Genomic DNA, 14,936 nt, shown 5'->3' on the forward strand with positions numbered 1-14,936 from the left:
GCTGTTCAAAAGCGGCAGTCACTTGCCTCCAATATGAACAATCCTGAGCACTGTCTTCAAAGCAGAAGGGAATGAGGCTTCCCAAGACGTGCCTTCCTGTCCAATCAGATCGAAGATGGCATGCAACCACGGTCCAGCGTAGAATAATCAGTTTGACCAAGAGTCATGGTCAGAATGTGACTGGGTTTGGATGTCACACATATGGAAAGATCTGTACTCGATTGACTTCATAGCTTTAGATCTTTCCATGGAGCCCAGTGCACTAGGCACACGCTCCCTATGTATGTGATCTAAACAAACATCACGGGTTGAGTCACCGGGAATAACACACACCAGCACCGCGGTTCTCTGGACGTGAAACATTCTGCACACATTGCTTCTTTATTTCAAATACAAACCTGCAGAAAATATCACTAAAATGAAAGCCAGGGAGATCATTAGCAACCAGAGACCCTAGCTCCTTCATGATAACCCCCAGTTGCGTGTCCTGGTGTAGGCACTAACTGAAGTCATCAGAATTCCAGGGTTCAAGCCCAGCTCTCCCACATGCTGGCAGTGTGACTCTGGATAGATCAATCTCTGCTATTTAGATCCTCAGTCTCCTCATCTCAAAAACAGAGGTCAGACATGCTACTTCTCCAAAGGGCAAGACTGGATAAAGCAACATACAGGACAGCATTTCGCAAAACATTATTTCTCTATCTTTTTTCCCTTGGACTCCTTTCTCTCACAACACATAAAAATTTATTTTTAAAGATTTAAATTATTCCCTGCTATAATATAATTCCCCACAGATGGGTGGCATTTGATATCCCAGACACCAAGTTGCTGTAATCTAACACATATGAAGGAAGCAGGCTACATGGAGTGGCTACCGATTAACACAGGATTTAGGGAAAGGCAATAATGCAATTAATAAGAAAACAATCACCATTCTCATTTCCGATTCTGCGTAAGTGTTAGATTTCATCACAAGGGAAATCATGCAACACGGCAGACTCTAAATACAAGACAGAAAATAGAAAGACTGTTGAAAAAAGCAAGGCTATTCTGTGAGGCAAAGGCAACAACACAAGGATAGAACAATGTTGTCCAGTGAGAAATGGAAAGGTTTTTGTCAATGTTAACAGGAGAGGCAAGGTTCTTGGCTCCTTTGTTGTTACAGTTTTTTCAAGACCAGGGAAAGCGAATGCATTCAGTTTTTGAATAAATTCAACTGCTAGTCTATAAACCACCAGACTACAGAAAAGGAACTTTCATATTACAAGAGAAATCTATGTCTACATGTTAAATGTAGGTTACTGAAAGTGATGCAGAGGATAAAAGTGATGAAAATAATGTCCAGGAGGAAGATTTCTCCTAAATTACAGATGAAGAAACTAAGATTTAGAAGTTAATCCTACACTAGGCCAGGACTTCTACCCCAGACTCAGCTCTCTCCTCTCACAAAACAAAGATGCTATGGAAGATGTATTTTCAAACAAATAAAAATACCGGCACCGTTTATCTGAAAATCAGACTGTCAACCTCAATATAGCCCAAACAGAAGTAATAATAGTTAATCACATGCTGAATACACTATATATCCCAGGCTCTCCATAAAATAACTGCCACATATTGATTCATTTAACTCCCAACAACCCTCTGAGTAGATAGCATTACTTTACCATTTTACAGATGAAGAAACAGAAGCATAGAGATGGTAAGTAGCTGTCTGAGATCACACAGCCAACAACCATCAGAGTCAAGATTCAGGCCCCAGCCACTGTCTCCAAGTCCCATGTGTAGAATCACTATTTAATAACATAAATGAACCAAAGACTGAACAGTGACAATAACTACCCCAAAACCCTGATCATTATGCCATGATTTATTTTTTTTAATTGAAGTATAGATGATTTACAATAGTACATCAGTTTTCATGTGTACTGCATAATAACTCAATATTTTTATAGATAATACTCCATTAAAAGTTAATACAAAACAATGCCTATAATTCCTGTGCTGTACAATATACCCTGTTGCTTATCTATCTCCACACACAGTAGTTTGGATCTCTTAATTCCATATCCTTATCTTGTGCCTATCTCTTTCTCTCCTCACAGGTAGCCATTAGTTTGTTTTCTGTATCTGTGAGTTTGTTTCTCTTTTGCTATCTACATTCATTGATTTTTTTAAGATTCACAAATAAGTGATATCACACAGCATTTGTCTCTGTCTCACTTACTTAAGTCCATCCATGTTGTGCAAATGGCATTATTTCACTCTTTTTATGACTTGGTAATATTCCATTGTGTGTATATGTGTGTGTGTGTGTATATATGCATGTATACACACACCATATCTTCTTTATCCATCTGTTGATGGACACAAGTTGCTTCTATATCTTGGCCACTGAAAATAGTGCTGCCATGAGCATTGGGAATCACATATCTTTTCAAATTTGTTTTCATTTTTTCCTGGATATATAGGTAGGAGCGGAGTTGCTGAGTTATATGGTAGTTCTATTTTTAGCTTTTTGAGGACCTTCCATTTTGTTTTCCATAGTGGCTCTACCAATTTCCATTTCCACCGGCAATGTGGGAGGGTTCCCTTTTCTCTACACCCTCTCCAGCATTTACTACTGGTGGACTTTTTGATGATAGCCATTCTGACATGTGTGAGGTGATTTCTCACAGTTGTTTTAATTTGCATCTCTCTAATTATTAGCATTATTAAGCTAATTAATAATTAGATTAGTTAAGCATCTTTTCATGTGCCTGTTAGTCATCTGTATGTCTTCTCTGGAAAAAAGTCTGTTCAGGTCTTTGACACATTTTTTTATTTGGGTTGTTTTTTCAATGTTGAGTTGTATGAGCTATTTATATATTTTGGATATTAACCCTTTGGTCATGTCACTAGCAAATATTTCCTCCCTTTCAGTAGGTTGTCTTTTTATTTTGTTGATGGTTTCCTTTACTGTGTAAAAGCTTTTAAGTTTAATTATGTCCCGTTTGTCCACTTTCACTTTTATTTATCTGCCTTAGGAGAAAGATCAAAAAAATATTGCTATGATTTATGCCAAAGAGTGTTCTGACTCGTTCTCTTCTAGGAGTTTTATAGTTTCAAGTCTTACATTTAGGTCTTTAGTCCATTTTGACTATTTTTATATATGGTATATGCCATGATTTCTTAAGCTTCACTGAATCTTATTTAATAACTAAAATTCTTAACAAGCTTACTAAGCAGTCTCAAGTACAAGGCCACAAAATTTGTCCCCTGCCTACAGGTCACCTTCATATTCTGCCATTCTTGCTATGCTCCAGTCCCACCAGCCTACTTCAGAGCTCTCTGCAGGGCCTTAACACCTGCCATTCCCCGTGTCTAGAATGCTTTTCTCATAACCCTCTGCCTGATGACCTCCTACTTACCCTTCAGACATCAGTTTAAATGTTACCTCCTCAATGGATACACGTGTATGAATGGGTGAGTTCCTTCATTGTTCACCTGAAACTACACCACATTGTTCATCAGCTACACCTCAATACAAGATAAAAAGTTCAAAGTTTGGAAAAAAAAAAATATTACCTCATCAAGGGGGCTTATCACTGTTCTATTAGACTTTCCCATGTGCTTTTCTATCAGAATTCTTATTAACTATAGATTCATTTATGTGATTACTGACATCATACAGGCCAGAGTTGAGACAATTCTATTCACCCCTGTACTGGCTGTGCCTCATATGCTCCAGAACACAACAGATGTGGAATAACTATTTGTTGGGTATATTAGTTAATTAATGACATTCTTTCTTATAACTTCCATACTAACTGTAGGAAGTGGGTAGTCAAGGGTATATTAAACTCATTTTACTGCTAACGGTATTTAAAAACCAAAAAGGTTCAGGGTGATTTCCATAATCATTCAATGCTGTCTTTCCTCCACTCCAAGAGAGGAGGTGATAATGAAGTTGTCCTCTATTTTCAACAGCAAACAAGCTACATGTTCAGCGGGTCAGGAAAGGATGCTGTCAAAACCAGCTCTATGCCACTTGCCCAGCACTGGAAAACACTGTTGTTGATAGTCATGAAAAGTCCACCGTGTTCTAGGCACTGTATAGAACAAGCTTCAAGCCTTTGGTTCCAAACATTACCTAACCACAGAAAAAGTCAAACTCCAGCTATTTTGAGTGTCCCTTAGAGATTATTCCAAAGGCCTGGATGACACGGATTCTGAGTTTGTTTGGCATCAACAGAAACAGTAACCAAACGCACATGAAGGATTGTTCACGTGGCCTTCAGCAAGTCATGACCTTTCAGGCCTTCAGACTCCTCCTGTGAAAAAGGAAAAACCAGGACTTTGCGTCCTCCATAATTTCGTTTTCTCTGAATTTATGATCTTCCAAACACATTTATAGATTTGACTGCTCACAATTTGACAGAATAACTTTTTTGAGATACTAATTACAATTTTCTTGTTTCCCTCCTGCCCATTCAAGAAGGTAGAAGTCAATGAATTTATTCTGCGGAGCACACTAGAAAGCAAAAGCTGCCTCCATGTAATTCCTTCCCTAGATTTAATTCCCCAAAGAATCAAGACCATGTAAGAGAAAAGAATTTAAGACAGGAAAGTTGAAAAGAAAGGTGTCTGCAAGTGTAGAGAGCAGAGGATTTGTGGAATGCTCCCTGGCAATGCCCAGGAAATGGCAATGTCCAGGAAATGGCAGGACTGCCAAGAAAGAACCTCACGGGGCACAATAAAGGCTAATCTTTTAGACTGGGGGCTCCCAGATTAAGCAATGCTTACCATACACCAAGCTCAACCCAAAAGCACCAGATCAGCCAGATCTGAAGAGACCATGCAGTCTGCGATAATGATGTTCTCACAGGTAATGACTTGTACAGAAGACAAATGACCCCAAAAGGCTGACAAAGATCTTGGCACTTGCCCAGAATTGCAGAATGGGGAGGGGAGGGGGCAGGGAGAGAGGGTCCAAGCAGAAATTGGATTCATTTCCAAAAACATTGTAATGCAGTATTTCCTGGACTTCTGAGTTAGTAAACTATATTATAATTCCTACTACTCTCATAGGATAACCTGTATCCAGACCAACGGATCCATTGCAATGAAAGCCTTGCAGAGGAGAAAAATGTTACAGAGAAAGCTACATCCTCAGGACTGACAAAACAGCAGAAGAGGAAAGTCCCCCTGGTTTTTATGGGGAGGGTATGAAAGGCTTTGACTGCTAAACTTCTGGCTTTTTCTTCTAACAGAGTGTACAATTTGGTCATTTTTTTTTTTTCTGTTGTCTCAGAGCCTAACACATTTCGAATGATTCATTCATTCAAATTTTTAGTTACTGGTATAATTTTTCATTTATGTTGTATTAAGAACTATCTCAGGAATAAATTTTCCATGTTCATAAAGCAGCTATATAACTATAGCTGCTTTAGCTGTTTATGGTATCCTGTATTTCTCATTGTCAACTGAAAAAATGCATCTCATAATTAAAGAGAAGCTCCAACTAACATCCCCAGTAAAGATAAATAACTAGCAAATGCATCAATAAAGTTTCAATGCATCAATAAAGAGAGAGGTTAAGAGAGAGAGTCATTATCTCCAGGAAACATAAAAGGTTACAGTAGAAAGAAAATAAAATCACTTGAATATAGACTTGCCCAAATTATTAATACATGAAACAATGAGTGGGTAAAAAGAGGAAGTTGCTAAAGAGCTAAAATTCTCATCTTTTATAACAAGAAGTCAATAAATGTCTAAGATTGCAGAATAAAGAGATAGATGTAAACTATAATTTTTGGAAATATGGAGATAAACATAGAAGACATAAGTTAAAAAATTAAAGATAGATGCCTCCAGCTCTAGTTACAATATCCAGAACATGGAAGCAACAAAAAAGCCATCAACAGAGGAATGGATAAAGAAAATGTGATACATATATACAATGGAATATTGCTGAGCCATTAAAAAGAATGAAATAATGCCATTTGTAGCAATATGGACAGACCTGGAAATTATCATACTGAGTAAAGTGGGTCAGACAAAAAAAGACAAATATACAATATCACTTAAATGTGGAATCTAGAAAAATGATACAGATTAACTTATTTGCAAAGCAGAAATAGAGTTACAGGTGTAGAAAACAAATGTATGGTTACCAAGGGATGGGGGAGGATAAATTGGGAGACTGGAATTGACATATACATGCTACTATCTATAAAACTGACAACTCATAAGGACTTACTGTATAGCACAAGGAACTCTATTCAATACTCTGCAATGGCCTATAAGGAAAAAAATCTAAAAAAGAGTAGATATATGTATATGTGGGGCTTCCCAGGTGGTGCTAGTGGTAAAGAACTTGCCTGCCAATGCAGGAGGCATAAGAGATGCAGGTTCGATCCCTGAGACAGGAAGATCCCCTGGAGGAGGGCATGGCAACCCACTCCAGTATTCTTGCCTAGAGAATCCCATGGACAGAGGAGCCTGATGGGCTACAGTCCAAATGGTCACAAAGAGCCAGACACGACTGAAGTAACTTAGCACTCACACACACACATATGTATATGTACAACTGATTCACTTTGCTGTACGTGCGAAAGTAACACAATGTTGAAAACAAACTATATTCCAATAAAATTTTTTTAAAAGACAGATGCCTCTAGAAAGTAGATCAGCAATGGTGAGGATAGATGGGTGGGAATGGAAATAAAGATCTAAAAAGGAAAATAGTAAGATAAAATAGAAGTCTTTTTGGATTTTGTAAGCTTTTGTTCATTATTTGATATTTTAGCTATACATATCCATTCTTTTTTTTTTTTAATATTTATTCATTTCCTTAGTTGCAGCACGCAGGACCTTTGATCTTTGTTCTTGCATGGGGACACTTAGTTGGGGCATGTGGGATCCTAGTTCCCTGATCAGGGATCGAACCTGGGCCCCCTGCATTGGGAGTGCAGAGTCTTAGCCACTGGACCACCAGGGAAGTCCCAACATATCCATTCTTTTCATAAAAATACAAATTTAATTTTTAGAGACAGCTAATTCTAAGACTTGAGGTTAAGTCATTCATAAAACTCATAGTACTTGGAAAACTTAAACACATTTTCCTTTAATTACGAGGACTACTCACTTTCTTTTACTTGAAAGATAATCAATTATTCCTCTTTAATGAGGGAAGTCATGAAATTACAGCCTCCTTATTGCTGCAATAAACACCAGCCAGACTAATGATCAGCAAAGTACTTTGTTAATGTTTTTTATTACTTTAAAAAGAGAATCATCTTTTAGGGAGTTTCTGAACATTTTAGAAGACCTTTGGAGCTATCCTATGTATGGAAAAACTACCAAGATATATCCTTTAGCTATATCAATATAAGATAATCATCCAATCATTGCTTTTGGAGAAAAACGGTAGGCCACCCTATATCTGAATGCAACACCTACTGATTGAGCTGTTGACTGAATTTAATCATGTAAACTAAGGATTTATTTAACTGGACTACGCCCTTGAGGAGGGAAAAAAAAAGATGTCCTGGAGGAGAGACCGTTGCTATGGTATATAAGGATCTCCATGCTCCCATCACCTACATAAGACATATATTCAATCACATTGGGCTATTTATGACTAAATGATACACATTTTGAAAAATGTGCTGCAGACTATTGTGTTACTCAGGCTGGAGGAGAAAGTTTATGCAGGACCATCATTTAAGCCAGCTAAATAAGACAGCTGTGTTTGCATTTGAAGCAAAGTAGAAGAAAAGGGCTGAGCCTGAGCACAAGAAGTTGAAGCTAGAACAGTTCTTGGTCTAGCATCCTGAGGAATGACTGCAGGATCAGAATTATGGCCAATGGGGCCTCAACGACCACCGTGATTCCTGCCAAGGACAGAGTCCTGCTCAAAGTCCTGCTCCAAGTACCTGATCTTGGAGGTTGCACTGTGTCCCAACAGAAGCAGAAATGGCAGCAAAGAGGCTAGACTCTTCAGCCTTAACTGACTCCTTTGAACTTGGTAAGTAAACCTGGGAGTCCTGGGAAATATCAGAGAGGAGAACTTCTGAAGAAAAATGAACTTTTCATATGTTTAGATGGGGATACAAAGCCATATTCATTTGAATAGCAAATATTTGATGGTCTCATTATATCCTAATAAGGATATAATATATCCCTATATTATATAAATAATATATAATATATCCTTTTCCTAATAAGAATATAGCAGCTTATTTTATATATAGGTTATAGGTTGTGGGGGTGGACTTTTTTTTTAAGACTACCTCTAATCCAGCCATGCAGAATCAAGCACTGTTAGTATTTTGGTATATATATTTTCAGAAATGTTTTCTATTTAAATTTATGAATGCATATAGGGAAAGAGTTAACCCCCCAAAGATGAGATTATACTATGCAAACTGTTTTATAAAGCGTTTTTGCTTAGTATTGTGATATTGTATATGTTTTGTCCCAGTTGTATAGTAATGTTTCAGTCCATCATCCAGCTTTGGCTGCTGAAATCATACAGCTGTGAAGACTTGCCTTTGTTTCTGTTAGACTGCTTTTCAGTTCCGTATTGAGTATCTTAAGTACTGTAGAAAAGATGTCACTTCTTCCTTTAAGGCTGTTTTGTAATATATATAAGGACTGGAATTGTGTTTTTAAAGAAAAGCATTCAAGTATGACAATAATACTATCTGTGTTTTCACCATTCAAAGTGCTGTTTAGTAGTTGAAACTTAAACTATTTAATGTCATTTAATAAAGTGACCAAAATGTGAAAAAAAAAAAACAATGTGATAACTTTCCATATCAAATACAGATCTACATCACTTATAATAATTGGATTATTTTCTATTGAATGAATGTATCCTACATTTTAAATCAGTTCCATGTTAATGAACAACTGAGTACCTTCAATTCTAAAATATAATAAATTGCATTATAGAAAACATCATTCGTGTTCATTCTCTGTACCACTCCTCTCATTATCTCCTCCAGAACTGTTGCAATGGCTTCATAAATAGTATTATTTTGTCTGGTCTTGGCTCTTTCAAAATGATTCTCTACTAAATAGTAACCTCTCTAAACAAGTCTCAGTATGAAACAGTATCCAAGTTATAAACAAGACCTAGAATTCCTCATGATACAGACTCTGTTGACATTACTTATAATTTGATTTTGAGTGCTATATTCTTCTTATAACCTGAAATGAAGACCAATCTCAGTTTGGAGAGGACTACTTTCTCTGTCATTTGAGAAACTATAGGCTTAATTATAGAAAGTATCCATTAGTTTACACAGCCCACAGCATTGTTCACTAGGACCACACTCTAGGGCTGGCAGGGCCTTGGGCAATACTTGATTTTTAAATGTACTGTAAAATTATGGATCCACAAAGTATAGTGGATAATGGGTAGAGAAACATACTTCGAATTAACTTATTGTCCAATCGGTGTATGTGAAGATTCTTCAGAGTATCCAGGCACCATATCTTTCTATTCAAGTACATCATGTCTTCTTTCTTCCTTTTTTAACTGTCAAACGCTTCATGACTAGAAAATGTCCTATCCCTCACCATGAGAGAAAGTAGCCACACAACTTATTCACAATGCCCTAACACTCCAGAAACTCTTTGTATTGAAACAATATAAATTGTCTTGCCCTTGCAGTTCCCTAATACCATTAATTTAGTGCTGATCACTTCATTACTCAATGCTGAATCATCCATTGCTCTGCCCATGAAGTTGGCTTCTAACAATTCTCTCAAAGGTAGTTATTCCTGTGATTCACTGAGGACAATCACAAACACAAGATTTACCCAGAACAAAAAGGGAAAATGTGAACAAAAGCTTATTTTCTAGTCACATTAAATTTATCACTCAAAATCTGTTAACACTAACCATAAACATATTCCAACCACGTCTTCCTTGCTATTACTGCATTCTTAGACTGTGAGCTCTCTCAGTATTAACCACACACCTGCATTCCACACACTATTGCCTATAAGGAGGACAGGTGGGTGTCCATGGGGGCTGTAAGAGGAGCCGATTCATATACACAAGGAAGATTCATCCCTTATGACTAACCTGAGGGAGCACAGTGCCACCACATCAATTGGAGGCGGGAAAGAACACGGATTGGAAGGGTCCACCAGTGTTCAGATGAAAGGTCTTGACAGCTCATAGAGAACATAGGCAGTTATGCCTGGAGCTGTCTGACAAGTGGCGGGGGGCACCAGAAAGGTGGAGTGACCACTTTGGGTGCTCCTGGAGGGGGCATCCAGGGCAAAGGACACCTAGTCATGACTATGCACTATAGGAACCTGAGGTGACTTTATGGTCAAGACACATGGGTGAGCAAGAGAAGACACACAAGCCCACACACATGGTTCAAGTTCAAGGCGGATCATCGGAAATCAAGGCCAGAGCTCATCTTGAGTGTGGTGTGATGAGAGTCACACAGACTCTCACAGATGCTAACATGTCAGCATCATTCTGGTGGCATGATCTCTATGATCACACACACACACACACACACACAGTGGGGGCAATCTGCTGCCCTCCTGGAATCAGCCCCAGGACAGGGCCCCAGGACAGACATGAGTTTACTGGGGCATCTGGTCAATCCCATCTGTACTGCAATTCTGGCCAACCCCAGGACCAAAAGGGTCTTACAAATTAGTAAGGAAGGCATTTTAAAGCATGGGCCCCTCTGAGGTCAGGGACCCAAGCAAGCATCCTACTTGCCCTGGTTTGAGGTGGGTACTGTTGTTCACATTCTATTACACATCTCATTCATTCCACAGTCTTCAGTTGAGCACCGTATTTAAGTTTGCCTAGTGAGTCAACAGATGAATCAAACACAGAAGCATTACTGATATAAATATCTGCCAAAAATTTGAAATAAAAATTCTAATCCTCAAAAATTAAACAAAGAATTACTGTATTACCCAGCAATTCCATTCTAAGTTACATACCTAAAAGAACTGAAGAGAGCGACTCAAACAAGTGCCTATACATCCTGCTCATAACAGCGATACTCATACTCACAATAGTCAAAACATGGAAAGGAAGCAATCCAAATGCACATCAGTGGATGAATAGATAAACTGTGATATATGCAAACAGTAGAATATTATTCAGTCATAGAAAGCAATGAGGTCCTGATTCATGCTACAATGTGAATGACTCTCAAAAATATCATGCTCAGTGAATGATGTAAAACACAAAAGGACAGATCATCTTGACTCCATTTATATGAAATACCCAGAATAGGTAAATCCATAGACAGAGAACACAGACTGGTGGTTTCCAGGGACAAGGGGAAGGAAATCATATATATACATATGTGTATATATATATTTATATCTGCTTAACAGGCAGTGGTTTCCTTTTGGGTGATGACAATATCTTGGACCTTGATAGAAGTGGAACTTGTTGCACAAGATTGTAAATGTAATAAATGCCCCTGAATTTCTTGTTTTAAAATGACTAATTTTATATTTTGTCAATTTTACCTCAGTTTTCTTTAAAATCTCAAATTTAAAAGATTTATTCATGACATAGTTGATATTAAGATGCTATACTCAAACACAGAGTCAAGTCAACCAGGATAATTTGTGGTCATATTTATGATTATTATTTCTCATAGAACAAAGTATCACTGAGAATGTACGCTAAAATACATCCAGTTGGCCTAGTTTTCAGAGAAAGGAAATAACGTTGAGGGGAAGTACTGCTGGGAAAAAAAAATCTAGAGAAAAAAGGAAATATAAAAGAAAAAGCAATTACATTTGTTTCTTTATTGAAGACAGTGATCTTTTTACCAAGAATTTAACTATATTAAGCAAAAGAAACACTCCAGCAGTTGGCCTTGGGAACCATAGAATAAACAGAAATCCATTTTATAACCAAAACTTTATAAATATTAGCTTACCATGGTGGTCCTCAGTAAAGATAATTGCTATCCGTTCAACAACAAATATATTACAACCAAAGATTTAAGGCAAGCATGACCTACAAATGTGCTGTGTTCTTTTGTACGTTTTTCAAGAGATATTCACTGGAAAGATGAAGCAGTGATATGATTAATTCATATACGAGTTTAATCTTATTACAGCCATTACCTTCTAAGTGGAGATATAATTCAAACAATGCTGTATTTCTTTTTAGACTGTTCTTATCAATTCTAGATATTAAAATAATTATTTTAAGCTGTTACAGCCCACAGGCTAAATGAAATAACATTGGAACTATAAAGCTTTGTAAAACAAAACACATAAGTAGTCAACCTGGGCTTATCACATCCCTGCCAGATAAAGGGGCTGATCATCAGTGAAGAAATAAACACATTCATCCTGAAGGAAGGAACATTTGCATTTCTATAATGCAAAATTGCTCCTGCACTAAAAGATCATGTTGTTGAAGAAACAATGTATTTCTCCCCAAAACAATTTTTTAAAGTACTTCAATCCTTGGATTCTTTCACACAAAAATGAAACGAAAATCATCTACTTTCAGAGAATAATAAATTTTTAGGAGTAATTGTTCTTCAGCAGAGATAAAAAGCTCCACTATTAATGCACATGATTTTCCAGATAATATTAAAAGCAATGCAATTACAGTTATGGTAATTGATATGGTTCTTACCTGATAATGATCAGGGGTCAAGAGTTTAAAACATAAAGCAAAATACGCTTCTCACTTTTTAAAGTCAAGTAGGTGATCTGAAGGTTGGCTCTGCGACTGCAGACCCTGGACTCTCTTCCCTAACTGAGGTAGGAATGGGGGAGGACTGCTCAGAAATTCCATGTCCCTTCTTCTCTCATCAAATGCTCTTATCTCCCCCAAAATAGAAATGTAATTTCCTTAGGAAAAGAGTGTAATTCTTAGTTATCTAGGCCAATGAGAGTCATGCATAACAAGGATGAATTAATTTCACAGTTAATCTTAAACTCCAGGTTCAGTCCCATTTTATTAGTATACTACACTTACTTAATAGACTGACTAAACAGAATTGTTCAATTAAATAAATAATCTCTTAATTCATTCAAAGTGATGGCACCTTACAAAATTGTGGAGCCCTCTCAAGGTCCCATGGGGCACTTCTGAGCCTGCCATTTAGTCCCTGCTGCTAACAGACCCCCTGACCTGGAGCCCTGTGCTATGGGTTCTAACCCCGGAAGCTAAATGCAGCACAATTTAATTAGACCATTTGGGTTTTCATTTGTTTGGTTATTTATGAAACAAATTCAGGGGAGCTGGAAAATTTACCCATGTGTAAGAAATAAGGAGAAAGATTATTACCTTTAACGTGACAGATAACAGGAAACTCAATGGGAAAAAAAGCTCAAAGGGAAGTCAATTTTTTGATAACCTGGAGATCACAGTTTACTGTGCTTATGAAAGTATCTCAGATTGATTTTGAGCCTTTAATGACACGATGTGATTCTTTCTATGAACCAGAAAAAACGATGGCATGACCATATTAAAACACTGGCATATTTAAAACTCAGTGAGTAAATAGGGAGATGCTAAAATATATAAAAATATGTTTTTGTTCAGTCGCTCAGTCATGTCCAACTCTTTGAGACCCCATGAACTGCAGCACGCCAGGCTTCCCTGTTCTTCACCCTCTCCCAGAGCTTGCTCAAACTCATGTCCATTGAGTCGATACGAATACATAAAATATATATTAATACATATTTAATAAAATATTTGTCCTCATAATTTTTAACAGTCAATAATATTTTGTTCCTTAATTTTAAAAATCACTAGCATATACCCCCACTGAGCTAGAATTTCTAACCGGTTCTCAAACTGTTTTGCCAGGAAAGAAGCATAGTACACAGATGGTATCCATCCTCCTTGTCCAAACTTTGGTTATGTTTTGTTTAATAAAACTTCACTTACGATTTTTTTTAATGATTCCATTGATTTAAAAAGAAATGATTGGAAGTTATTTATCTGTTTCAGATAGTTTCTTGGAATTTACTATAGACAAAGTTCTGTGTCAAGAAAACTGAGTCACAAAGGTTGTAATTTTTTTATGTTCCTCTGCTCCTCCCCATGTGTATCTCCATGCATCCTCTTTCCTTTAAGTGTTATTCTTTTTTCTCCCATGAGTAAACCTCAGCACTATCCAGGTTTTCCGCATTCTTGGAAAATTATCTTGATTCAGCATCACAAAGCCAAGAAACTAAGCTCGCAAAGACAGAAGTTTACCTAGAGGATGAGAGAGGAGGGAACACTATACAAGCTGACACATTAATTAACTACTTGTCTCCACAGTGTCCTTGGGTATATGGGGTGCAGGAGAGAATAGCTGAAGTCAACTGAAAGACTTTCGGTGACAAAATGATAGATGGGGGAAAGGGGTTTTTAAGAAGCATAACTATGGGTTATTAAATAAAAAAGGATTCTTTTGGAAGTTCTTGAGAAATTGATTTGATGGTAATCAATCACAATTTTTTGTCAGGCTGCTATTTCTTTGAATTTATACTTAATAAAGACTGGTACTTAATAAAGACATGGTGTTCCTATTATAGACAGGTCCAAATACACAAATGGTAGGAGAAAGAATGAAAGAAAATCTAGATGGATCTAGTCATAAAACTTTCTTTGTCCTCAGGATGCAAGTTTCTAGTGAGACTCAGTGTGACTCTGAACCTAGGATGGTAGGAGCACCAGTATATCTTCAGTACTGGGCTTTTCTATTGTAAAAGTTGAGGTATGCTACTTATGTTTGGATAAACTTCCAATGTTCCTTTTAGGACAATGACTCATACAGACACAGAAACACACACACACACACACACACACACACACACACACCTCTTTGTTCTATTGTGAACCAGGAAATGCTTACCTCTGTGTCTGACTAGTTTTTAGGGGTCAAAGAACTGAGCTAATCATTCATGAGACAAAGCATGGGAAGTTGGAC

At 37.2% G+C, this 14,936-nt stretch overlaps 1 non-coding gene across 1 annotated transcript; it reads right to left on the bottom strand.

The window, feature by feature from the left end:
- Positions 1–6,909: 6,909 nt before the first annotated feature.
- On the bottom strand, positions 6,910–6,982 carry TRNAG-CCC. The gene has a single exon. It is a non-coding gene; the product is annotated as a tRNA-Gly (tRNA).
- Positions 6,983–14,936: the final 7,954 nt, after the last annotated feature.

The sequence above is a fragment of the Cervus canadensis genome, chromosome 14 (genome assembly GCF_019320065.1).
Source record: "Cervus canadensis isolate Bull #8, Minnesota chromosome 14, ASM1932006v1, whole genome shotgun sequence".
In the NCBI taxonomy this organism is placed as follows: domain Eukaryota; kingdom Metazoa; phylum Chordata; class Mammalia; order Artiodactyla; family Cervidae; genus Cervus; species Cervus canadensis.